Source organism: Loxodonta africana, chromosome 17 (assembly GCF_030014295.1).
Source record: "Loxodonta africana isolate mLoxAfr1 chromosome 17, mLoxAfr1.hap2, whole genome shotgun sequence".
In the NCBI taxonomy this organism is placed as follows: domain Eukaryota; kingdom Metazoa; phylum Chordata; class Mammalia; order Proboscidea; family Elephantidae; genus Loxodonta; species Loxodonta africana.
The window spans coordinates 73,799,858-73,824,997 of record NC_087358.1 but is presented as its reverse complement, the minus strand read 5'-3'; the positions used below and the strand labels follow the sequence as shown (position 1 = coordinate 73,824,997).

General features: G+C 38.8%; 1 protein-coding gene and 1 long non-coding RNA gene across 12 annotated transcripts in view; one reads left to right on the top strand and one right to left on the bottom strand.

Moving 5' to 3' along the window:
* LOC135227992 (uncharacterized) overlaps window positions 1-4,057 on the top strand; it is a 37,553-nt gene extending 33,496 nt beyond the window's left edge. The window contains exon 5 of the long non-coding RNA XR_010318221.1: window positions 2,617-4,057. This is a non-coding gene — a long non-coding RNA (uncharacterized LOC135227992). The remainder of the gene's footprint in view (window positions 1-2,616) is intronic.
* WDFY2 (WD repeat and FYVE domain containing 2) overlaps window positions 1-25,140 on the bottom strand; it is a 297,542-nt gene that overhangs the window by 51,437 nt on the left and 220,965 nt on the right. The gene's annotated exons all lie outside the window — the stretch shown is intronic.

The window sequence follows — 25,140 nt, the reverse complement described above, 5'->3', positions numbered from 1 at the left end:
GTTCTACACTGTCCTATAGAGTCGTTATGATTCAGAATCAACTTGATGGCACTAGCTTTTGGAATAAATTCTAACTTCTATGATGTTAATGGGGCAGGATCAGAGGCTGTTATGATGTTAATGAGGCAGGATAAAATCTACAGGATTAGGTTGTATCTTGAGTCAATCTCTTTTGAGATATAAAAGAGAGAAGTAAGCAGAGAGACAGGGGACCTCATACCACTAAGAAAGAAGCGCTGGGAGCAGGGCATGTCCTTTGGACCTGGGGTCCCTGTGCTGAGAAGATTGATGACAAGGACCTTTCCCCAGAGCCGACAGAGAATGAAAGCCTTCCCCTGGAGCTAGTACCCTGAATTCGGACTTCTAGCCTCCTAGGCTGTGAGAGAATAAATTTTTGTTTTTTAAAGCCATCTGCTTGTGGTATTTCTGTTATGGCAGCACTAGATAATTAAGGGAACCCTGGTGGCGTGGTGGTTAGGAATTTGGCTGCTAACCAAAAAGATCGGCAGTTCAAATCAACCAGCTTGGAAACCCTATGGGCAGTTTTACTCTGTCTTAGAAGGTCGGTATGAGTCAGCATTGACTCAGTGGCAATGGGTTTTGGTTTTAGATAACTAAGACACTCCCCAAAAAGGATCCCATTCTTCTAATTAGTAGACCAGTACTAACAAAAAATTGTACTCAATCATTATTATATTTTTAATTTCACTGATTACAAACATGTGGAAAGTTTTTTTTCTTCCCCTTGTTATTTAAGTGTCTACATAATATCCTCAATTTTGCTTCTCAGCCCACAAAGCCTAAAATATTCATTATCTGGCCCTTTACAGAAAAAGTTTGCTGGCCTCTGGTACAGATAAACCATAGATTATTTACCCATTTCCCTATTTATGGACATTAAAAATGTCTCCAATATTTTACTATTACAAACATCTGTGTTCACATGCCCTTGTGAACTGTATTTTTGGAGGAAAGATTACTTGAAGGGAAACTGAAAAATCAAAGGGCATACATGTTTAATTCATCTAGGATTTATTTTTGGGCATTCTGTGAAGTAGGGATCTAATTTATTTTTATCGTAGTAAAAATATACTTAATATTTAATATAATTCAACATTTTTTACATGTATAATTCAGCGACATTAATTATACTGGTCAGGTGTGGAACCATCAACAGTATCCACTGCCGAATCTCCCATCGCCATTAACAGATACTCAATGCTTCCTAAACAGTGACTCCCCTGTTCCCTCTCCCTTCCACCCCTGGTAACCATTAATAAACTTTGGTTCCTATAATATTTGCCTGTTCTAGATATTTCATATAAGTGAGATCATACAATATTTGCCTTTTGTGACTCACTTTACTCAGCATGTTTTCACGGTTCATCCATAGTGTTCCAAGTATCATGACTTTATTTCTTCGTGGCTGAGTAGTATTCCATAGTATATATGTACCTCATTTTGTTTACCCATTTATCTGCTGATGGATATTTAGGTTGTTTCCCCTCTTTGGGAAAGAACAGAATAGAGCTGCAATGAACTTCGGTGTACACGTGTCTATCTGAGTTTCTGCTTTTAAGTCTCTTAGGTATATACCTAGTAGTGAACTTGCTGGGTCATATGTTAGTTCTATGTTTAACATTTTGAGGAACAGCCAAACTGTTTCTCACAGTGGCTGTACCATTCTGCATTCCTACCAGTAATGGATGACAGTTCCTATTTCTCTATATTGTCACCAACATTTGTTGTTTTCCTTTTTTAAAAAAAATCTAGCCATCCTAGTGGGGTGAAGTGGTATCTCATTGTGGTTTTGGTTTATATCTCCCTAATCGTTAATGGGAGCCCTGGTGGTGCAGTGGTTAAAAGCTCAAGCTGCCAAACAAAAGGGTGGCAGTTTAAATTCACTAGCCGCTCCTTGGAAACCCTATGCGGCAGTTCTACTATGTTCTATAGGGTTACTATGAGTCGGAATCAACTTGATGGCAATGGGTTTGTTTTGGGGTTTTTTAATGGTTAAAGAGCAGGAGCCCTGGTGGTGCAGTAGTTAAAGAGCTTGGCTGCTAACCGAAAGGTCGGCAGTTCGAATCCAACAGTTGATCCTTGGAAATCCTAAGGGGCAGTTCTGTCTTATAGGGCCGCTATGAGTTGGAATCGACTCTGCAGCAACAGGTTTGGTTTTTTTTTTTTAATGATTAATGATGAAACCAACTGCTGTCCAGTGATTAATGATGTTGAGCATATTTTAATGTGCTTGTTGGCCATCTGAGCATCTTCTTTGGTAAAATGTTTGTTCAAGTCTTTTGCTCATTTTTTTTTTTAATTGAGTTGTCTTTTTGTTGTTAAATTGAGGAGTTATTTATATATTCTGGATATTAAACCCTTATTCAACAGACGGTTCCCCAAAATTTTCTCCCAGTCTATAGGTTGTCTCTTTGTTATTAAAGTCCTTTTGTTGATCAAAAGTTTTTAATTTTGATGAGGTCCCATTTATCTATTTTGTTTTTCGTTGCCGGCACTTTTGGAGTTATATCTAAAAATCCATTGTTAAAAATTAGGTCCCAAGGCAATAATTCTCTTTTGTTCTAAGGGTTTTATGGTTTTCATTCTTACATTTAGGTCCTCGATCCATTCTGAGTTGATTTTCACATATGGCGTGACTCAGGAGGTGAGAATTATCTGATAAACAAGGTAAATACGGGCTTACTTGTGCTTATTTACTAACCTGCAGTAAACAAATTCACATTTTTCATCTAATCAAAGCTTCTGCTTCTAGGTATGGCTGGCATCTGTCTCTCTTCCAAGCTCACAGCACCTTCCTACAGAATAAACACCTGTTTTGAAATTTACAATCCCTGTCTGGGCAGATTACCTAGTAGCAAGATAAACTAGAGTAGTAATCATGCAAAAGTAAGGCCCTGCTTGCCTTGCTTATCGGGTAATCTGCCCCTGGGTGTGCGGTATGAAAAGTAGGAGTCGAATTTTATTATTTTTCCCAAAAGCACAGCCAATGATCACATAACCATGCTTTGACTAATTCATCCTTACCCTGTAGTCTAAAATGCTGTATATTTAAGTAGGAAATGCTGATATTTACACGCCTATATTTCTGGATTCTCTATTTCAGCCCATTATCTATCCCTCCACTAGTACCATGTTGTTTTTTTTATACTTTTTATTGTGTTTTAAGTGAAAGTTTGCAAATCAAGTCAGTCTCTCACACAAAAACCCATATACACCTTTACACCTTGCTACACACTCCCAATTACTCTCCCCCAATGAGACAGCCCACTCTCTCCCTCCACTCTCTCTTTTTGTGTCCATTTCGCCAACTTCTAACCGCCTCCACCCTCTCATCTCCCCTCCAGGCAGGAGATGCCAACATAGTCTCAAGTGTTCATCTGATCCAAGAAGTTCACTCCTCACCAGCATCCCTCTCCAACCCATCGTCCAGTACAATCCACGTCTGAAGAGTTCGCTTCGGGAATGGTTCCTGTCCTGGGCCAGCAGAAGGTCTGGTGGCCATGACCACCGGGATCCTTCTAGTCTCAGTCAGACCATTAAGTCTGGTATTATGAGAATTTGGGGTCTGCATGCCACTGCTCTCCTGCTCCCTCAGGGGTTCTCTGTTGTGTTCCCTCTCAGGGCAGTCACTGGTTGTAGCCGGGCACCATCTAGTTCTTCTGGTCTCAAGACGATGTAATCTCTAGTTCATCTGGCCCTTTCTGTCTCTTGGGCTTGAAATCACCGTGTGTCCTTGGTGTTCTTCATTCTCCTTTGATCCAAGTGGGCTGAGACCAATTGATGCATCTTAGATGGCTGCTTGCTAGCGTTTAAGACCCCAGATGCCACTCTTCAAAGTGGGATGCACAATGTTTTCTAAATAGATTTTATTATGCCAATTGACTTAGATGTCCCCTGAAACCATGGTTCCCAGACCCCTGCCCCTGCTACACTGGCCTTTGAAGCATTCAGTTTATTCAGGAAACTTCTTTGCTTTTGGTTGAGTCCAATTGTGCTGACCTTCCCTGTATTGTGTGCTGTCTTTCCCTTCACTTAAAGTAGTTCTTATCTACTATCTAATTAGTGAATACCCCTCTCCCACCCTCCCTCCCTCCCCCCTCGAGTAACCACAAAAGAATGTTTTCTTCTCAGTTTAAACTATTTCTCAAGTTCTTATAATAGTGGTCTTATACAATATTTGTCCTTTTGCAACTGACTAATTTCACTCAGCATAATGCCTTCCAGGTTCCTCCATGTTATGAAATGTTTCAGAGATTCCTCACTGTTCTTTATCGATGCATAGTATTCCATTGTGTGCATGGTTATTTATCCATTCATTGGTTGATGGGCACATTGGTTGCTTCCATGTATTTGCTATTGTAAACAGTGCTGTAATAAACACGGGTGTGCATATATCTGTTCGTGTAAAGGCTCTTATTTCTCTAGTATATATTCCAAGGAGTGGGATCGTATGGTAGTTCTATTTCTAAATTTTTAAGGAAGCGCCAAATCAATTTCCAAAGTGGTTGTACCATTTCACATTCCCATCAGCAGTGTAGAAGTGTTCCAATCTCTCCACAGCCTCTCCAACATTTATTCTTTTGTGGTTTTTGGATTAATGCCACCCTTGTCGGAGTGAGATGAAAGCTCACTGTAGTTTTGATCTGCATTTCTCTAATGGCTAATGATCGTGAACATTTCCTCATATATCTGTTAGCTACCTGAGTGTCTTCTTTAGTTAAGTGTCTTTTGCCCATTTTTTTAATTGGGTTATTTGTCTTTTTGCAGTTGAGTTTTTGCAGTATCATGTAGATTTTAGAGATCAAGCGCTGATCAGAAATGTCATAGCTAAAAACTTTTTCCCAGTCCGTAGGTAGTCTTTTTACTTTTTTGGTGAAGTCTTTGGATGAGCATAGGTGTTTGATTTTTAGGAGTTCCCAGTTATCTAGTTTTTCTTCTGCATTCTTAATAACGTTTTGTATGCTGTTTACGCTACGTATTAGGGCCCCTAACACTGTCCCTATTTTTTCTTCCATGATCTTTATCGTTTTAGATTTAATACTTAGGTCTTTGATCCATTTTGGGTTACTTTTTGTGTATGGAATGAGGTATGGGTCTTGTTTCATTTTTTTGCAGATGGATATCCAGTTATGCCAGCACCATTTGTAAAAAAAGACTGTCTTTTCCCCATTTAACTGTTTTGGGGCCTGTGTCAAACATTAACTGCTCATATGTGGATGGATTTATGTCTGGATTCTCAATTCTGTTCCACTGGTCCATGTATCTGTTGTTGTACCAGTACTAGGCTGTTTTGACTACTGTGGTTGTATAATAGGTTCTAAAATCAGGTAAAGTAAGGCCTCCCACATTGTTCTTCTTTTTCAGTAATGCCTTATTTATCCGGGGCCTCTTTCCCTTCCATATGAAATTCGTGATTTGTTTCTCTATCTCATTAAAGACTGTCCTTGGGATTTGGATCCGAATTGCATTAAATGTATAGATCGCTTTTGGTAGAACAGACATTTTTATAATGTTAAGTCTTCCTGTTCACGAGTAAGGTATGTTCTTCCACTTATGTAAGTCTCTTTTGGTTGCTTGCAGAAGTGTTCTGTAGTTTTCTTTGTATAAGTCTTTTACATCTCTGGTAAGATTTATTTCTAAGTATTTTATCTTCTTGGGGGCTACTATAAATGGCATTGATTTGGTGACTTCCTCTTCAAGGTTCTTTTTGTTGGTGTAGAGGAATCCAACTGAATTCCGTATGTTTATCTTGTATCCTGATACTCTGCTGAACTCTTCTATTGGTTTCAGTACTTTTCTGGAGGATTCCTTAGGGTTTTCTGTGTATAAGATCATGTCATCTGCCAATCTGGATGCCCTTTATTTCTTTATCTAGCCTAATTGCTCTGGCTAGGACTTCCAGCACAATGTTGAATAAGAGTAGTGATAAAGTGCATCCTTGTCTGGTTCCCAATCTCAATGGGAATGTTTTCTGGCTCTCTCCGTTTAGGGTGATGTTGGCTGTTGACTTTGTATAAATGTCCTTTATTATGTTGAGGAATTTTCCTTCTATTCCTATTTGGCTGAGAGTTTTTATCATGAATGAGTGTTGAACTTTGTCAAATGACTTTTCTGCATGAGTTGATAAAATTATGTGATTCTTGTCTTTTGTTTTATTTATGTGGTGGATTCCATTAATTGTTTTTCTAATGTTGAACCATCGCTGCATACCTGGTATGAATCCCACTTGGTCATGGTAAATTATATTTTTGATATGTTGTTGAATTCTACTGGCTAGAATTTTGTGGAGGATTTTTGCATCTACATTCATGAGGGATATAGGTCTATAATTTTCTTTTCTTGTGGTGTCTTTACCTGGTTTTGGTATCAGGGATATGGTAGCTTCATAGAATGAGTTTGGTGGTATTCTGTCCTTTTCTATGCTCTGAAATACCTTTAGTAGTAGTGGTGTTAACTCTTCTCTGAAAGTTTGCTAGAACTCTGCAATGAAGTCATCTGGACCAGGGCTTTTTTTGTTGGGAGTTTCTTGATTACCTTTTCAATCTCTTCTTTTGTTACAGGTCTATTTAGTAGTTCTACCTCTGTTTGTGTTAGTTTAGGTAGGTAGTGTGTTTCTAGGAATTCATCCTTTTCTTCTAGGTTTTCAAATTTGTTTGAGTATAGTTTTTCATAGTAATCTGATATGATTCTTTTAATTTCAGTTTGGTCTGTTGTAGTATCGCCCATCTCATTTCGTATTCGGGTTATTTGCTTCCTCTTCTCTTTTTCTTTTTGTCAGTTTGGCCAGTGGTTTATCAATTTTGTTGAGTTTTTTAAAAAAAACACCTTTTGGTCTTGTTATTTCTTTCAACTGTTTTTCTGTTTTCTATCTCATTTAGATCAGCTCTAATTTTTATTATTTGTTTTCTTCTGGTGCCTGTGGGTTTCTTTTGTTGCTCTCTTTCTTTTTGTTCAAGTTGTAGGGATAATTCTTTGATTTTGGCCCTTTCTTCTTTTTGGATGTGTGCATTTATTGATATAAATTGGCCTCTGAGCACCGCTTTCACTGTGTCCCAAAGGTTCTGATAGAAAGTGTTTTCATTCTCATTGGATTCTCTGAATGTCTTTATTCCATCCTTAATGTCTTCTATAATCCAGTCTTTATTGAGCAGAGTATTGTTCAGTGTCCAAGTGTTTGATTTCTTTTCCCTGCTTTTCCTGTTACTGATTTCCACTTTTATGGCCTTATGGTCAGAGAAGACGCTTTGTAATATTTCAATGTTTTGGATTCTGCTGAGGCTTGCTTTAGGACCTAATATGTGGTCTATTCTAGAGAATGTTCCATGTGCACTAGAAAAGAAAGTATACTTGGTTGCTGTTGGATGGAATGTTCTGTATATGTCCACGAGGTCAAGTTGGTTGATTGTGGCATTTAGATCTTCCGTGTCTTTACTAAGCTTCTTTCTGGATGTTCCGTCCTTCACCAAAAGTGGTGTGTTGAAGTCTCCTACTATTATTGTGGAACTGTCTCTCTCACTTTTCAATGCTGATAAGTTTGTTTTATGTATCTTGCAGCCCTGCCACTGGGTACATAAGTATTTAATATGGTTATATCTTCTTGGTGTATTGTCCCTTTAATCATTATATAGTGTCCTTCCTTATCCTTTCTGATGGATTTAACTTTAAAGTCTATTTTGTCAGAAATTAATATTGCCACTCCTGCTCTTTTTTGATTGTTGTTGGCTTGATATATTTTTTTCCATCCTTTGAGTTTTAGTTTGTTTGTGTCTCTAAGTCTAAGGTGTGTCTCTTGTAGGCAGCATATAGATGGATCCTGATTTTTAATCCATTCGGTCACTCTCTATCTCTTCATTGGTGCATTTAGTCCATTAACATTCAGGGTAATTATGGATAGGTATGAATTTAGTGCTATCATTTTGGTGTCTTTTTTTGTGGGTTGACAGTTTCTTTTTCCCACTTGATTTTATGTGCTGAGTAGATTTTCCTTATCTATTGTCCTTTCCTCATATTTGTTGTTGTTGATTTTGTTTCTGCTGAGTCTGTATTTTTCCCTTGTATTTTATTTTGTTGAGTAGGATAGTTTGTCTCCTTTGTGCTTACCTTATTATTTACCCCTATTTTCCTAAATTTAAAACTAACTTTTATTTCTTTGTATCACCATATTTTCCTCTCCATATGGAAGGTGTATGATTACAGTTCTTAGTCTTTCTTTATTATTTTAATGTTGTCTTCTTTCATATAATAACATCGAGGTTACCTTGTTTGGGGCTTTTTTTAATCTTGCTTTGTTTTTTTGGATTTCCCTGTCTGGGTTGACTTCTGATTGCTCTCCCAGTGTTCTAGTCTTGGGCTGATACCTGATTTTATTGATTTTCTAACCAAAGAACTCCCTTTAGTATTTCTTGTAGTTTTGGTTTGGTTTTTACGAATTCCCTCAACTTTTGTTTATCTGGAAATGTCTTAATTTCACCTTCATATTTAAGAGACAGGTTTGATGGATATATGATTCTTGGCAGGCAATTTTCTTCCTTCAGTTTTTTAAATGTCATCTAATTGCCCTGTTGCCTCCATGGTTTCTGCCGAGTGGTCCGAGCTTATTCTTATAGGCTCTCCTTTGTAGGTGACTTTTCCTGTATCCCTTGCTGCTCTTATAATTCTCTATCTTTGGTTTTGACAAGCTTGATTATAATATGTCTTGGTGACTTTCTTTTAACACCTACCTTATGTGGAGTTCGATGAGCATCTTGGATAGGTATCTTCTCATCTTTCACAGTATCAGGGACGTTTTCTGCCAACAAATCTTCAACAATTTTCTGTTATCCCTCCCTGTTCTGGTACTCCAATCACTTGTAGGTTATTTCTCTTGATAAGAGTCCCACATGACTTTTAAGGTTTCTTCATTTTTTAAAAAATTTTTTTATCTGATTTTTCTTCAAATATATTAGTGCCAAGTGATTTATCCTCGAGTTCCCAAATTCTAGCTTCTACTTGCTCAGTTCTGCTCCTCTGACTTTCTGTTGAGTCATCTAATTCTGTAATTTTATTGTTAATCTTCTGAATTTCTGATTGCTGTCTGCCCATGGATTTTTCTAGCTTATTAAACTTTTCATTATGTTCTTGAAAAATCTTTCTAATTTCCTCAGTTGCTTTATCTGTGTGTTCCTTGGCTTGTTCTGCATATTGCCTCATTTCCTTTTTGATGTCTTGAAGGGTTCTGTATATTAAACTTTTGTATTCTGCACCTGGTAATTCCAGAAATGCACTTTCTTCTAGAAGATCCCCGGATTCTTTGTTTTGAGAGCCTGTTGAGGTGATCATGGCCTGTTTCTTTATGTGACTTGATATTGACTGTTGTCTCTGAGCCATCTATAAGTTATTTTATTAGTTTATGCTTGCTTTCTGTGTCATAGCTGATTGCTTTTTTTTTTTTTGTATACCCCTATGGGTTTCTTGAGTGAGCTAGCTTGATTATTTTCGCCTTTGGAGCTCTGGTGTCCTGTCCCCAGCTGGCTAGAGCTGTTATCAGGTATATCAGTCTAGAAGTCCATTCAGATTTCTTGTATGAACTCAGCTCAGGTGTCCAGGTAGCTGATATCAAGTGTGTGGTACAGGCTCTGTCGTATAGTCTTAGAAGGGGTGATTGGAGTATACACCCGTATCTGATTGCAGCAGGGGGTCACGCTTGGAACAAGGCAGGGAGCTGAGAACCAACCTCCATTGTCTCTGAGGAAAATGTGTCTCTGTTCCCTAGGGCGTGCTGGTGGGTGGGTTCTATAGAGGGAGCATGGGCACCCAAAGTTTTTGTTTGTAAGGACTGGGAGGTACCAGTTATCTTTGGACCCCTGCAGTGGGTGGCTGGGTGACCTGAGTGGAGCTACCAGTCCTTAGGTCCTTGATGTGGGTAGGTCAGGACTTGTTTAACAGGCAAAACAATGTCAAACGTCAAACACTCACCTCTCCACTGCACAGGTGAAATGGTTGGAGTTTGCCAACAAGGGCCTATTCTCCCGAAATAGGCCCACACAGTTCCATGCAGAAGGAAAATGTGCTCAAGGTCCACAGACGGTTTACGCCTGGACAGGAGCCGCTCCTTTCCTTAGGCCCCCCGGTTAATGGAGCTAACAAATTATCTTTTCCCCCCAGCTGGAAATTTTTTCCTTCCCCATGGCCAGAATGGTTGTAGGAGCTCAGCAGGGTCTATCTCAGGCCCAGGGATTCAGCCGCTGAAGCCACCTTGTGGGTGGGTGGGGTGGGGGAGGGGCGGTAAAATATACTCAAGTACTTAGCTTTTGCTGAGAGCACGCTGTTCGCCTCAGGTTCCGGGGGTGTGAGTGGGCTGTGTGGCTGGCTGCTTCTCCCTGAGGAACATGCAGCCGAATGCTAGTGCCTGCCCGTCACTGCCACTCCAGGAATGGTGCCTGAGGGCTCCCCGCGATTCAGGTCCCATAACTCCTCTCCACTTCTGAACGGCATCTTCCTCCCCCTGCCCCTCAGTTCGTTGTCTAAGCTTGCCTTTGATGCTCCGGGCTCCCAGCTTGTCCCAAATATACTTGTTTCACTTGGTTTTTTGGGTCTGTGTTGTAAAGAGGGCTCGCCGGAAGCATCTGTCTATTCCACCATCTTGGCTCCATCCAGTACCATGTTGTTTTAATGACTGTTGCTTTACGGCATATTTAGATATCTAATAGGCGAGCCCACTGTTATGGTATTTCTTTTCCAAAAAATTTCTTCACAATTCTGCAACATTTAGTTTTTGACACCCCAGAGACAACCAATTTTAAGTTTCCTAGCTTTTTCTTCTGGTATTTTTTAAATAAATTCTTAATAACATACTTTAAATGCTATTCCTTGACTTTTTAATTTCATACATTATCCATTGACTTCCTCTAATGGAAGATGAGGATTTAGGTAGCTTTCTTACACATGCAGCTACTCAGCACAAAAACACACACATCCCCTCCCCTGACCCTTATATCTACCTACGTACCTTATATAGCTATAATTCTACCAATTTTAATTGAAAAATAATTCTATCAATTCTCAGAAATGTATTATTATGCCTATGTAAATACTGTTCACAGTTGAGGCATGTAGTATATCTTCACTGTATTTTCTTTCTTGTATAACTCCCCCTCCCCCCCCCGGAGCTATTTTCATTTGCTTACTTTCTATGTACTAACATAGTTCCACCACCACGTGCCTGCCAGTTTGTCCTACTGTGGGGGTTTATGCATTGCTGTGATGCTGGAAGCTATGATACCGGTATTCAGACACCAGCAGGGTCACCCATGGAAGAAAGGTTTCAGCTGAGCTTCCAGACTAAGACAGGCTAGGAAGAAGGACCCGGCAGTCTACTTCTGAGAAGAATTAGCCAGTGAAAACCTTATGAATAGCAGCAGAATACTGTCTGATACACCGCTGGAAGATGAGCCCCCCATGTTGGGAGGCACTCAAAAGACGACTGGGCAAGAGCTGCCTTCTCAAAGTAGAGTCGACCTTAATGATGTAGATGGAGTAAGGGTTTCGGGACCTTCATTTGCTGATGTGGCATGACTCAAAATGAGAAGAAACAGCTGCAAACATCCATTAATAATCAGAACCTGGAATGTACAAAGTATGAATCTAGGAAAACTAGAAATCGTCAAGAATGAAATGGAATGCATAAGCATTGATATCCTAGCCATTAGTGAGCTGAAATGGACTGGTATTGGCTATTTTCATTTGGACAATCATACAGTCTACTATGCCAGGAATGACAACTTGAAGAGGAATAGTGTTGCATGCATCGTCAAAAAGAACATTTCAAGATCCATCCTCAAGTACAATGCTGTCAGTGATAGGATAATATCCATATGCTTATAACGAGGGCCAGTTAACAGGACTATTATTCGACTATACGCACCAACTACTAAGGCCAAAGATGAAGAAATTGAAGATTTCCATCAGCTTCTGTAGTCTGAAATTGATCAAAAAGGCAATTAGGATGCACTGATAATTACTGGTGATTGGAACGCTAAAGTTGGAAATAAGGAAGAAGGATTGGTAGTTGGAAAATACGGCCTTGGTGACAGAAACCATGCTGGAGATCAGATGACAGAATTTTCCAAGACCAACAACTTTTTCATTACGAGTATCTTTTTTTTACCAACATAAATGGTGACTATACACATGGACCTCGCCAGATGGAACACATAGGAATGAAATCGACTACATCTGTGGAAAGAGACGATGGAAAAGCTCAATATCATCAGTCAGAGCAAGGCCCAGGGCTGACTGTGGAACAGTCAAGCTGAAACTGAAGAAAATCAGAGCATGTCCACGAGAGCCAGAACACAGCCTCGAGTATATCCCATCTGAATTTAGAGACCATCTCAAGAACAGATTTAACACGCTGAACACTAATTACCGAAGACCAGACGAATTGTGGAATGACATCAAAGACATCATACATGAAGAAAATAAGAGGTCACTGAAAAGACAGGAAAGAAAGAAAAGACCAAGGTAGGTGTCAGAGGAGACTCTGAAACTTGCTCTCGAACATTGAGCAGCTAAAGCAAAATGAAAAAATGATGACGTAAGAGAACTGCACAGAAGATTTCAAAGGGCGGCTCAAGAAGCCAAAGTAGATTAAGAAAGAGGGAGCCAAGATGGCGGACTAGGCAGACGTTACCTCGGATCCCTCTTACAACAAAGACACGGAAAAACAAGTGAATCGATCACATACATAACAATCTACGAACCCTGAACAACAAACACAGATTTAGAGACGGAGAACGAACTAATACGGGGAAGCAGCGATTGTTTCCAGAGCCTGGAGCCAGAGTACCAGTCAGGTACGGCACAAGCACAGAGACCTGCTCCACCCCCCTGAACTAACCCCGGAAGGGGGACCAGCCGGTTCCACGGGCGGCGTGGGACGCAGCCGGTAGGAGAAGTCCCCGGGAGGCAGTGACTGATCTTGGAGCAGAAAGAGCAGCATCCGAGCCGGGGAATCGTCCCGCAGGGATTTGGACTGCACGCAGCGGATTTTCTGGAAAAACTAGTTTCCCAGTGATGGCTCGGAGACAACAATCCATATCAAACCACTTAAAGAAGCAGACCGTGACAGCTTCTCCAACCCCCCAAACAAAAGAATCAAAATCTTTCCCAAATGAAGATACAATTTTGGAATTATCAGATACAGAATATAAAAAACTAATTTACAGAATGCTTAATGATATCACAAATGAAATTAGGATATCTGCGGAAAAAGCCAAGGAACACACTGATAAAACTGTTGAAGAACTCAAAAAGATTATTCAAGAACATACTGGAAAAATTAATAAGTTGCAAGAATCCATAGAGAGACAACATGTAGAAATCCAAAAGATTAACAATAAAATTACAGAATTAGACAACACACTAGGAAGTCAGAGGAGCAGACTCGAGCAATTAGAATGCAGACTGGGACATCTGGAGGACCAGGGAATCAACACCAACATAGCTGAAAAAAAATCAGATAAAAGAATTTAAAAAAATGAAGAAACCCTAAGAATTATGTGGGACTCTATCAAGAAGGATAACCTGCGGGTGATTGGAGTCCCAGAACAGGGAGGGGGGACAGAAAACACAGAGAAAATAGTTGAAGAACTTCTGACAGAAAACTTCCCTGACATCATGAAAGACGAAAGGATATCTATCCAAGATGCTCATCGAACCCCATTTAAGATTGATCCAAAAATAAAAACACCAAGACATATTATCATCAAACTCACCAAAACCAAAGATAAACAGAAAATTTTAAAAGCAGCCAGGGAGAAAAGAAAGGTTTCCTTCAAGGGAGAATCAATAAGAATATGTTCTGACTACTCAGCAGAAACCATGCAGGCAAGAAGGGAATGGGACGACATATACAGAACACTGAAGGAGAAAAACTGCCAACCAAGGATCATATATCCAGCAAAACTCTCTCTGAAATATGAAGGCGAAATTAAGATATTTACAGACAAACACAAGTTTAGAGAATTTGCAAAAACCAAACCAAAGCTACAAGAAATACTAAAGGATATTGTTTGGTCAGAGAACCAATAATATCAGATATCAGCACAACACAAGGTCACAAAACAGAACGTCCTGATATCAACTCAAATAGGGAAATCACAAAAACGAACAAATTAAGATTAATTAAAAAAAAAAATACACATAACAGGGAATCATGGAAGTCAATAGGTAAAAGATCACAATAATCAAAAAGAGGGACTAAATACAGGAGGCATTGAACTGCCATATGGAGAGTGATACAAGGCGATATAGAACAATACAAGTTAGGTTTTTACTTAGAAAAATAGGGGTATATAATGAGGTAACCACAAAAAGGTATAACAACTCTATAACTCAAGATAAAAGCCAAGAAAAACGTAACGACTCAACTAACATAAAGTCAAACACTATGAAAATGAGGATCTCACAATTTACTAAGAAAAACGCCTCAGCACAAAAAAGTATGTGGAAAAATGAAATTGTCAACAACGCACATAAAAAGGCATCAAAATGACAGCACTAAAAACTTATTTATCTATAATTACCCTGAATGTAAATGGACTAAATGCACCAATAAAGAGACAGAGAGTCACAGACTGGATAAAGAAACACGATCCATCTATATGCTGCCTACAAGAGACACACCTTAGACTTAGAGACACAAACAAACTAAAACTCAAAGGATGGAAAAAAGTATATCAAGCAAACAATAAGCAAAAAAGAAGAGGAGTAGCAATATTAATTTCTGACAAAATAGACTTTAGACTTAAATCCACCACAAAGGATAAAGAAGGACACTATATAATGATAAAAGGGACAATTGATCAGGAAGACATAACCATATTAAATATTTACGCACCCAATGACAGGGCTGCAAGATACATAAATCAAATTTTAACAGAACTGAAAAGCGAGATAGATACCTCCACAATTATAGTAGGAGACTTCAACACACCACTTTCGGAGAAGGACAGGACATCCAGTAAGAAGCTCAACAGAGACACGGAAGATCTAATTACAACAATCAACCAACTTGACCTCATTGACTTATACAGAACTCTCCACCCAACTGCTGCAAAATATACTTTTTTTTCCAGCGCACATGGAACATTCTCTAGAATAGACCACATATTAGGTCATAAAACAAACCTTTGCAGAGTACAAAATATCGAAATATTACAAAGCATCTTCTCAGACCACAAGGCAATAAAACTAGAGATCAATAACAGAAAAACTAGGGAAAAGAAATCAAATACTTGGAAAATGAACAATACCCTCCTGAAAAAAGACTGGGTTATAGAAGACATCAAGGAGGGAATAAGGAAATTCATAGAAAGCAACGAGAATGAAAATACTTCCTATCAAAACCTCTGGGACACAGCAAAAGCAGTGCTCAGAGGCCAATTTATATCCATAAATGCACACATACAAAAAGAAGAAAGAGCCAAAATCAGAGAACTGTCCCTACAACTTGAACAAATAGAAAGTGAGCAACAAAAGAATCCATCAGCCACCAGAAGAAAACAAATAATAAAAATTAGAGCTGAACTAAATGAATTAGAGAACAGAAAAACAATCGAAAGAATTAACAAAGCCAAAAGCTGGTTCTTTGAAAAAATTAACAAAATTGATAAACCATTGGCTAGACTGACTAAAGAAATACAGGAAAGGAAACAAATAACCCGAATAAGAAATGAGAAGGACCACATCACAACAGAACCAAATGAAATTAAAAGAATCATTTCAGATTATTATGAAAAATTGTACTCTAACAAATTTGAAAACCTAGAAGAAATGGATGAATTCCTGGAAAAACACTACCTACCTAAACTAACACATTCAGAAGTAGAACAACTAAATAGACCCATAACAAAAAAAGAGATTGAAACAGTAATCAAAAAACTCCCAACAAAAAAAAGTCCTGGCCCGGACGGCTTCACTGCAGAGTTCTACCAAATTTTCAGAGAGGAGTTAACACCACTACTACTAAAGGTATTCCAAAGCATAGAAAATGACGGAATACTACCCAACTCATTCTATGAAGCCACCAACTCCCTGATACCAAAACCAGGTAAAGACATTACAAAAAAAGAAAATTATAGACCTATATCCCTCATGAACATTGATGCAAAAATCCTCAACAAAATTCTAGCCAATAGAATCCAACGACACATCAAAAAAATAATTCACCCTGATCAAGTGGGATTTATACCAGGTATGCAAGGCTGGTTTAATATCAGAAAAACCATTAATGTAATCCATCACATAAATAAATCAAAAGACAAAAACCACGTGATCTTATCAATTGATGCAGAAAAGGCATTTGACAAAGTCCAACACCCATTTATGATAAAAACTCTTACCAAAATAGGAATTGAAGGAAAATTCCTCAACATAATAAAGGGCATCTATGCAAAGCCAACAGCCAATATCACTCTAAATGGAGAGAACCTGAAAGCATTTCCCTTGAGAACGGGAACCAGACAAGGATGCCCTTTATCACCGCTCTTATTCAACATCGTGTTGGAAGTCTTAGCCAGGGCAATCAGGCTAGACAAAGAAATAAAAGGTATCCGGATTGGCAAGGAAGAAGTAAAGTTATCACTATTTGCAGATGACATGATTATATACACAGAAAACCCTAAGGAATCCTCCAGAAAACTACTGAAACTAATAGAAGAGTTTGGCAGAGTCTCAGGTTATAAAATAAACATACAAAAATCACTTGGATTCCTCTACATCAACAAAAAGAACACCGAAGAGGAAATTACCAAATCAATACCATTCACAATAGCCCCCAAGAAGATAAGATACTTGGGAATAAATCTTACCAAGGATGTAAAAGACCTATACAAAGAAAACTACAAAGCTCTACTACAAGAAATTCAAAAGGACATACTTAAGTGGAAAAACATACCTTGCTCATGGATAGGAAGACTTAACATAGTAAAAATGTCTATTCTACCAAAAGCCATCTATACATTTAACGCACTTCCGATCCAAATTCCAGTGTCTTATTTTAAGGGGATAGAAAAACAAATCACCAATTTCATATGGAAGGGAAAGAAGCCCCGGATAAGCAAAGCACTACTGAAAAAGAAGAAGAAAGTGGGAGGCCTCACCTTACCTGACTTCAGAACCTATTATACAGCCACAGTAGTCAAAACAGCCTGGTATTGGTACCACAACAGACACATAGACCAATGGAACAGAATTGAGAACCCAGACATAGATCCATCCACGTATGAGCAGCTGATATTTGACAAAGGACCAGTGTCAATTAACTGGGGAAAAGATAGCCTTTTTAACAAATGGTGCTGGCATAACTGGATATCCATTTGCAAAAAAATGAAACAGGACCCATACCTCACACCATGCACAAAAACTAACTCCAAGTGGATCAAAGACCTAAACATAAAGACTAAAACGATAAAGATCATGGAAGAAAAAATTGGGACAACCCTAGGAGCCCTAATACAAGGTATAAACAGAATACAAAACATTACCAAAAATGATGAAGAGAAACCCGATAACTGGGAGCTCCTAAAAATCAAACACCTATGCTCATCTAAAGACTTCACCAAAAGAGTAAAAAGACCACCTACAGATTGGGAAAGAATTTTCAGCTATGACATTTCCGACCAGCGCCTGATCTCTAAAATCTACATGATTCTGTCAAAACTCAACCACAAAAAGACAGACAACCCAATCAAGAAGTGGGCAAAGGATATGAACACACATTTCTCTAAAGAAGATATTCAGGCAGCCAACAGATACATGAGAAAATGCTCTCGATCATTAGCCATTAGAGAAATGCAAATTAAAACTACGATGAGATTCCATCTCACACCAACAAGGCTGGCATTAATCCAAAAAACACAAAATAATAAATGTTGGAGAGGCTGCGGAGAGATCGGAACTCTCATACACTGCTGGTGGGAATGTAAAATGGTACAACCACTTTGGAAATCTATCTGGCGTTATCTTAAACAGTTAGAAATAGAACTACCATACAACCCAGAAATCCCACTCCTAGGAATATACCCTAGAGATACAAGAGCCTTCATACAAACAGATATATGCACACCCATGTTTATTGCAGCTCTGTTTACAATAGCAAAAAGTTGGAAGCAACCAAGGTGTCCATCAATGGATGAATGGGTAAATAAATTGTGGTATATTCACACAATGGAATACTACGCATCGATAAAGAACAGTGACGAATCTCTGAAACATTTCATAACATGGAGGAACCTGGAAGGCATTATGCTGAGCGAAATGAGTCAGAGGCAAAAGGACAAATATTGTATAAGACCACTATTATAAGATCTTGAGAAATAGTAAACCTGAGAAGAACACACACTTTTGTGGTTACGAGGAGGGGAGGGAGGGAGGGTGGGAGAGGGTTTTTTATTGATTAATCAGTAGATAAGAACTGCTTTAGGTGAAGGGAAAGACAACACTCAATACATGGAAGGTCAGCTCAATTGGACTGGACCAAAAGCAAAGAAGTTTCCGGGATAAAATGAATGCTTCAAAGGTCAGCGGAGCAAGCGCAGGGGTCTGGGGAACAAGGTTTGCGGGGACTTCTAAGTCAATTGGCAAAATAATTCTATTATGAAATCATTCTGCATCCCACTTTGAAATGTGGCGTCTGGGGTCTTAAATGCTAACAAGCAGCCATCTAAGATGCAGCAATTGGTCTCAACTCACCTGGAGCAAAGGAAAATGAAGAACACCAAGCCCACATGACAACTAAGAGCCCAAGAGACAGAAAGGGCCACATGAACCAGAGACCTACATCATCCTGAGACCAGAAGAACTAGTTGATGCCCGGCCAGAATCGATGACTGCCCTGACAGGGAGCTCAGCAGAGGACCCCTGAGGGAGCAGGAGATCAGTGGGATGCAGACCCCAAATTCTCATAAGAATACCAAACTTAATGGTCTGACTGAGACTAGAGGAATCCCGGCGGCCATGCTCCCCAGACCTTCAGTTGACACAGGACAGGAACCATCCCCGAAGACAACTCATCAGAAATGAAAGGGACTGGTCAGCGGGTGGGAGAGAGATGCTGATGAAGAGTGAGCTAATTATATCAGGTGGACACTTGAGATTGTGTTGGCAACTCTTGCCTGGAGGGGGATGGGAGGATAGAGAGAGAGGGAAGCCGGCAAAATTGTCAAGAAAGGAGAGACTGAAAGGGCTGACTCAAGATGGGGAGAGTAAGTGGGAGTAGGGAGTGAGATGTATGTAAACTTATATGTGACAGACTGATTGGATTTGTAAACGTTCACTTGAAGCTTAATAAAAGTTATTATAAAAAAAAAAAAAAAAGAAGCCAAAGTAAAGTATTATAATGAAGTGTGCAAACAGCTGGAGATAGAAAACCAAAAGGGAAAAACAAGCTTCATGTTTCTCAAGCTCAAAGAACTGAAGCAAAAATTCCAGCCTTGAGTTGCAACAGTGAAGGATTCTATGGGGAAAATATTAAATGATGCAGGAAGTATCAAAAGAAGATGGAAGGAATACACAGAGTCATTAATACCGAAAAGAATTAGTCGATATTCAACCATTTCAAGAGGTGGCATATGATCAGGAACTGACGGTACTGAAGGAAGAGGTTCAAGCTGCACTGAAGGCACTGGCGAAAAACAAGGCTCCAGGAATTTATGGAATATCAACTGAGATATATCAACAAACGGATGCAGCCCTGGAAGTGCTCTCTCGGCTATGCCAACACATATGGAAGACAGCTTCCTGGCCAACTGACTGGAAAAGAGCCATATTTATGCCTATTCCCATGAAAGGTGATCCAACCAAATGCGGAAATCATCGAACAATATCATTAATACCACATGCAAGCATAATTTCCCGAAGATCATTCAAAAGTGGCTGCGGCAATATATCGACAGGGACCTGCCAGAAATTCAGGCTGGATTCAGAAGAGGATGTAGAACCAGGGATATCATTGCTGATGTCAGCTGCATCCTGGCTGAAAGCAGAGAATACCAGAAGAATGTTTACTTGTGTTTTATTGACTATGCAAAGGCATTCGACTGTGTGGATCATAACAAATTATGGATAACACTGCGAAGAATGCCAATTCCAGAACACTTAATTGTGCTCATGAGCAATCTTTACATAGATCAAAAGGCAGTTGTTTGAAAAGAACAAGGAGATACTGTGTGGTTTAAAGTCAAGAAAGGTGTATGTCAGGGTTGTATATGTTCACCATACCTATTCAGTCTGTATGCTGAATAAATAATCCAAGAAGCTAGACTATATGAAGAAGAATGAGGCATCAGGATTGGAGGAACATTGATTAACAACCTGTGTTTTGCAGATGACACCACCTTGTTAGCTGAAAGTGATGCACTTACTAATGAAGATCAAAGACCACAGCCTTCAGTATGGATTACACCTCAACATAAAGAAAACAAAAGTCCTCACAACTGGACCAATAAGCAACATCATGATAAACGGAGAAAAGACTGAAGTTGTCAAGGATTTCATCTTACTTGGATCCACAATCAACAGCCATGGAAGCAGGAGTCAAGAAATCAAAAGACGCATTGCATTGGGCAAATCTGCTGCAGAGGACCTCTTTAAAGTCTTTAAAAGCAAAGATGTCACCTTGAAGACTAACCAAACCATGGTATTTTCAATTGCATCATATGCATATGAAAGCTGGACAAAATGAGTAAGGAAGACGGAAGAAAAACTGACACCTTTGAATTGTGGTGTTGATGAATATTGAATATAACATGGACTGCCAAAAGAACAAACAAATCTCTCTTGGAAGTACAACCAGAATGCTCTTTAGAAGCTAGGATGGTGAGACTGCATCTTATGTACTTTGGACACGTTGTCAGGAGGGCTCAGTCCCTGGAGAAGGATATCATGCTTGGTAAAGTACAGGGTCAGCGGAAAAGAGGAAGGTCCTCAATGAGGTGGACTGACCCATTGGCTGCAACAATGAACTCAAGCATAATAACCATTGTAAGGAGGGCGAAGGACCGGGCAGTGTTTCGTTGTGTCCTGCACAGGGTCGCTACGAGTTGGAACTGACTCAATGACACCTAACAACAACAACACAGTCTCAGATTTGCTAAGAGAATTTTAAAACTCCTGTCAAGAAAGTCAAATACATTTGGTCACTTCTTTTTTTATTGTCACCTTCATCCTGGAGCCATCTATCCTTCTGCCCCAGTCTAAGCCTGCCATGTAGCTATCATCCTGGAAATTACTTTTGCCTCCCTCATGTGTTGAATGCTGTTTCTGGGATGTCATAATTTCCTCTTTTCAGGTTTATTTCCTCAGTTTAGAAGGAGTGCTTAGACGAGGTAAAATGTTTGAGGCCTTGCATGTCTGAAAACATCTAACCTTATCTGACCACACTTGCCATCTTGGCTATGCATAGGATTCTGAGTTTGAATTAATTTTCCACCAAAAATTGGATGTCAGTGCTCTCCTGCCACCTGGCTGCCAGTGGAGAAGCCCAATGCTATCTGGGCTCCCATTCATTCTGTGAGAGCTGTTTTATCTTGTTTGGAAACCTTCAGCATCTTTTCTTTATACCTGGTGCAATGGCATTTCACAATAAAGTGCCTTGTGTAGAGGTCTTTCTTTCATTCCTTATGCTAGACATTCAGTGGGTACGTTCAATGTAGAAATTCGTATCTTTACTCCCTGGGTAAATTTCATTTCTTCTATTATTTATTTGATAATTCTATTTCTTGCCTTACTGCACCGGGTAGAACCTCCAGCACAAGACTGAACAGAAGTCATGAGAGTGGGCATCCTTGTGTTGTTTCTCATCTTAGAGGAAAAGCATTCAGCTTTCCACTTAAGTAGGTTTTTGTAGATGTCCTTGATCAGCTTGAGAAAGTTTCCTTGTACTCCTACTTTGCTGAGAGTTTTAAATCAGACATGGATGTTGGATTTTATCAAATACTTTTTTTGTGTCTACTGAGATGACTGGTGTAAACAGTTTATGCTCAACTACTAACCTAAAGGTTGGTGGTTCAAACCTATCCAGTGGCACTGCAGAAGAAAAGCCTGGAAATCTGGTGTCATAAAGATTACAGCCAAAGAAAATTCTATGAGAAGTTCTATTCTGTAACACATGGTGTTGAGCATGAATTGGAATCAACTCGACAGCAATAGGTTTGGTTTTACTGAGAAAATGGTATGGTTTTTCCCTCATTTTGTTAATATGGTGAATTACATTGATTTTGAATGTTAATCCAGCCTTGCGTTCCTGGGGTAAACTCCACTAGGTTGTGATGTATTTATTCAGTTTAGAGATTTTTGGATTTGATCTGTTGAAACTTTGTTCAGAATTTTTTAATTTATGTTTGTAAGGGATACTCGCCTGTAGCTCTCTTTCTGTACCATCATCTTTGATTTCTTCAGCATCAGGGTAATGCTAGTTCACAGAACAAGCTGAAAGGTATTCAACTTCTTCAATTTTCTAGAAGGCTTTGTACAGTTGGTATTGTTTCTTAATTGAATATTTGGTAAAATCCACCAGTGAAACAATCTGTGTCTGGAGTTTTCTTTGTGGGAAGGTGTTTATAAATTTAAGTTCTTTACTAGATGTAGGGTTATTCTGATTTTTTCTTTGTAAGTGGCTCTTGTAGTCTGTATCTTTCCAGGAATTGGTCTGTTTTGTCTACGTTGTCAAATTTATCGGCATAAAGTTGATCATAATATTCCTCATTATCCTTTAAATATCCCTACACTCTTATAGTGAGGTCACCTCTCTCCTTCTTGGTATTATTAATTTATATCCTTTCTTTTTTTCCTGATCAGTCTGGCTAGAGGTTCATCACTTTTATTGACCATTTCTAGAACTAGCTTTTGGTTTCACTGATTATCTACTTAGTCTCTGATATCTTACTCAATTTATTTATTTTTTTTTACTTTATGAGTTTCTGCTCTAATCTTTCTTCTGCTTAGTTTGGATTTAACTTGCTCTTCTTTTTTAATTTCTTAAGGTAGAAGGTGAGGTCATTGATTTGAGACCTTCCTTCTCTTCTAATACAGGTGTTTAGTGCTATAAATATACCCCCCTTAGAATGCTTTAGCTGCATCCCATACATTCTGGTACATTGTGTTTACATTTTAATTCAGATCAAAATACATTCTGATTTCCCTTTTGACTTCTTTGCTCCATGGAGTAGTCAGAAGTGTGTTAGTTTCCAAATATTTAGAGACTTTACAGAGAACTTTCTGTATTGGTTTTTTCTTTAATGTCATTTCGATCATAATGTATGACTCGAACCCTTTCAAATTTATTGAGATGTGTTTTATGGCCCCAAATATGATCTATCTTGGTAAATGTTCTGTGTATACTTGAAGGAATGTATTCTGTTTTAGTTGGATGGAGTGGTCTATAGATGACAATTCAGGTAAGACGGTTAACTGTGTTGCTCAATTAACCCTTGTTCATTTATCATGGGACACTTTTTCCATCCATCCAGAGCTGAGGCCAAGAATGTATTTCCCTATAGTCTTCTGGGACACTTGGTGGAGGGTTTCATGCCTCACCTTTCCATGGAATTTCAGCTTTATATGGATATGTCATTTCCAATTTCCCAACTCATGTATGTCTAGGCCTTATCTCCTGTCCCCATGTGCATCCTGATACACAAACTTCTAGCTATTACTCACTCTATTATCTCCCCAGGACTACTGTAATGTCAGGTCATATGTATATCATTCTAACTTTTAGTTCTTTCTTTGCTTCTGACACATGGGAATCTTCCTTTTATTTTCTCTTCAAGAGCTTACCTTGCATAAACAACAAAAACAACACCAAAAAGTATCATTTTAACATCACTTCTAAGTGTTTATGGTGAAAGGGTTCCCACAGTAGTCTAGTTATCAATTTTTCACAATCCCCTGGTGATAAAATGGAAATATGTGAGCTATACTTAATACAGTTGGCTATACTGGTTGGCTACAGGATACTCAAAGAGTAATACCAATGGAGACTGGTTTCTAAAGGTATGCTAATCATCTATGCATCTGAGAGGTCAGTCATTTTTAATACAAACTTAGGTAAAGGCATATTTCATGCTGATACACTTAAGGGAAACACAAAACTATGTTTGAGAGTCAGTACATATAATGACAATTAGGACTTCAGAATATCTTACTGAAAATATCTTAATGAAAATGGACTAAATAAAATGAGATGATGAATAACTGAAAGTGAAGTTCAACATTAAGTTAAAAACAAAACTATATATATATGCATACATATATATATATACACATATATACAAGAATTAGTCAACATTCAACCATTTCAGAAGGTAGCATATGATCAAGAGCCAATGGTACTGAAGGAAGAAGTCCAAGCAGCTCTGAAGGCATTGACAAAAAACAAGGCTCCACGAATCGACAGAATACGAATTGAAGTGTTTCATCAACTGAATGCGTGCTGAAGCATTCACGTGTCTACACCAAGAAATTTGGAAGACAGCTACCTGGCCAACTGACTGAAAGAGATCCTTATTTGTGCCTATTCCAAAGAAAGGTGATCCACGAGGATCAAGAAATTATCCAACAATATCACTAATATCACACGCAAATAAAATAGTGCTAAAGATAATTCAAGGATTTTCACGTTAGTATATCGACAAGGAACTGCTAGAAAGTCAAGCCAGATTCAGGAGGTAGAACAAGCAATATAATTTCTGATGTCAGATGGATCTTCGCTAAAAGCACAGCATACCACAAAGACATTTACCTATGTATTTTTGACTATGCAAAAGCATTAGACTGTGTGGATCACAACAAATTATGGATAATTGCAAAGAATGGGAATTCCAGAACAAATAACTGTGCTCACGCACATCAGCACATAAACCTGTACGCAGAACAAGAGGTAGTTGTTCGAATAGAACAAGGAGATACTGCGGGGTTTAAAATCAGGAAAGGTGTGTGTTATTGTTGTATCTTTTCACTGTACTTATTCCATATGTATAGTGAGCAAATAATCCAAGAAACTGGACTATATGAAGAAGCATGAGGCATCAGGATTGGAAGAACACTCATTAACAACTTGCGATGTACAGACAGATGACA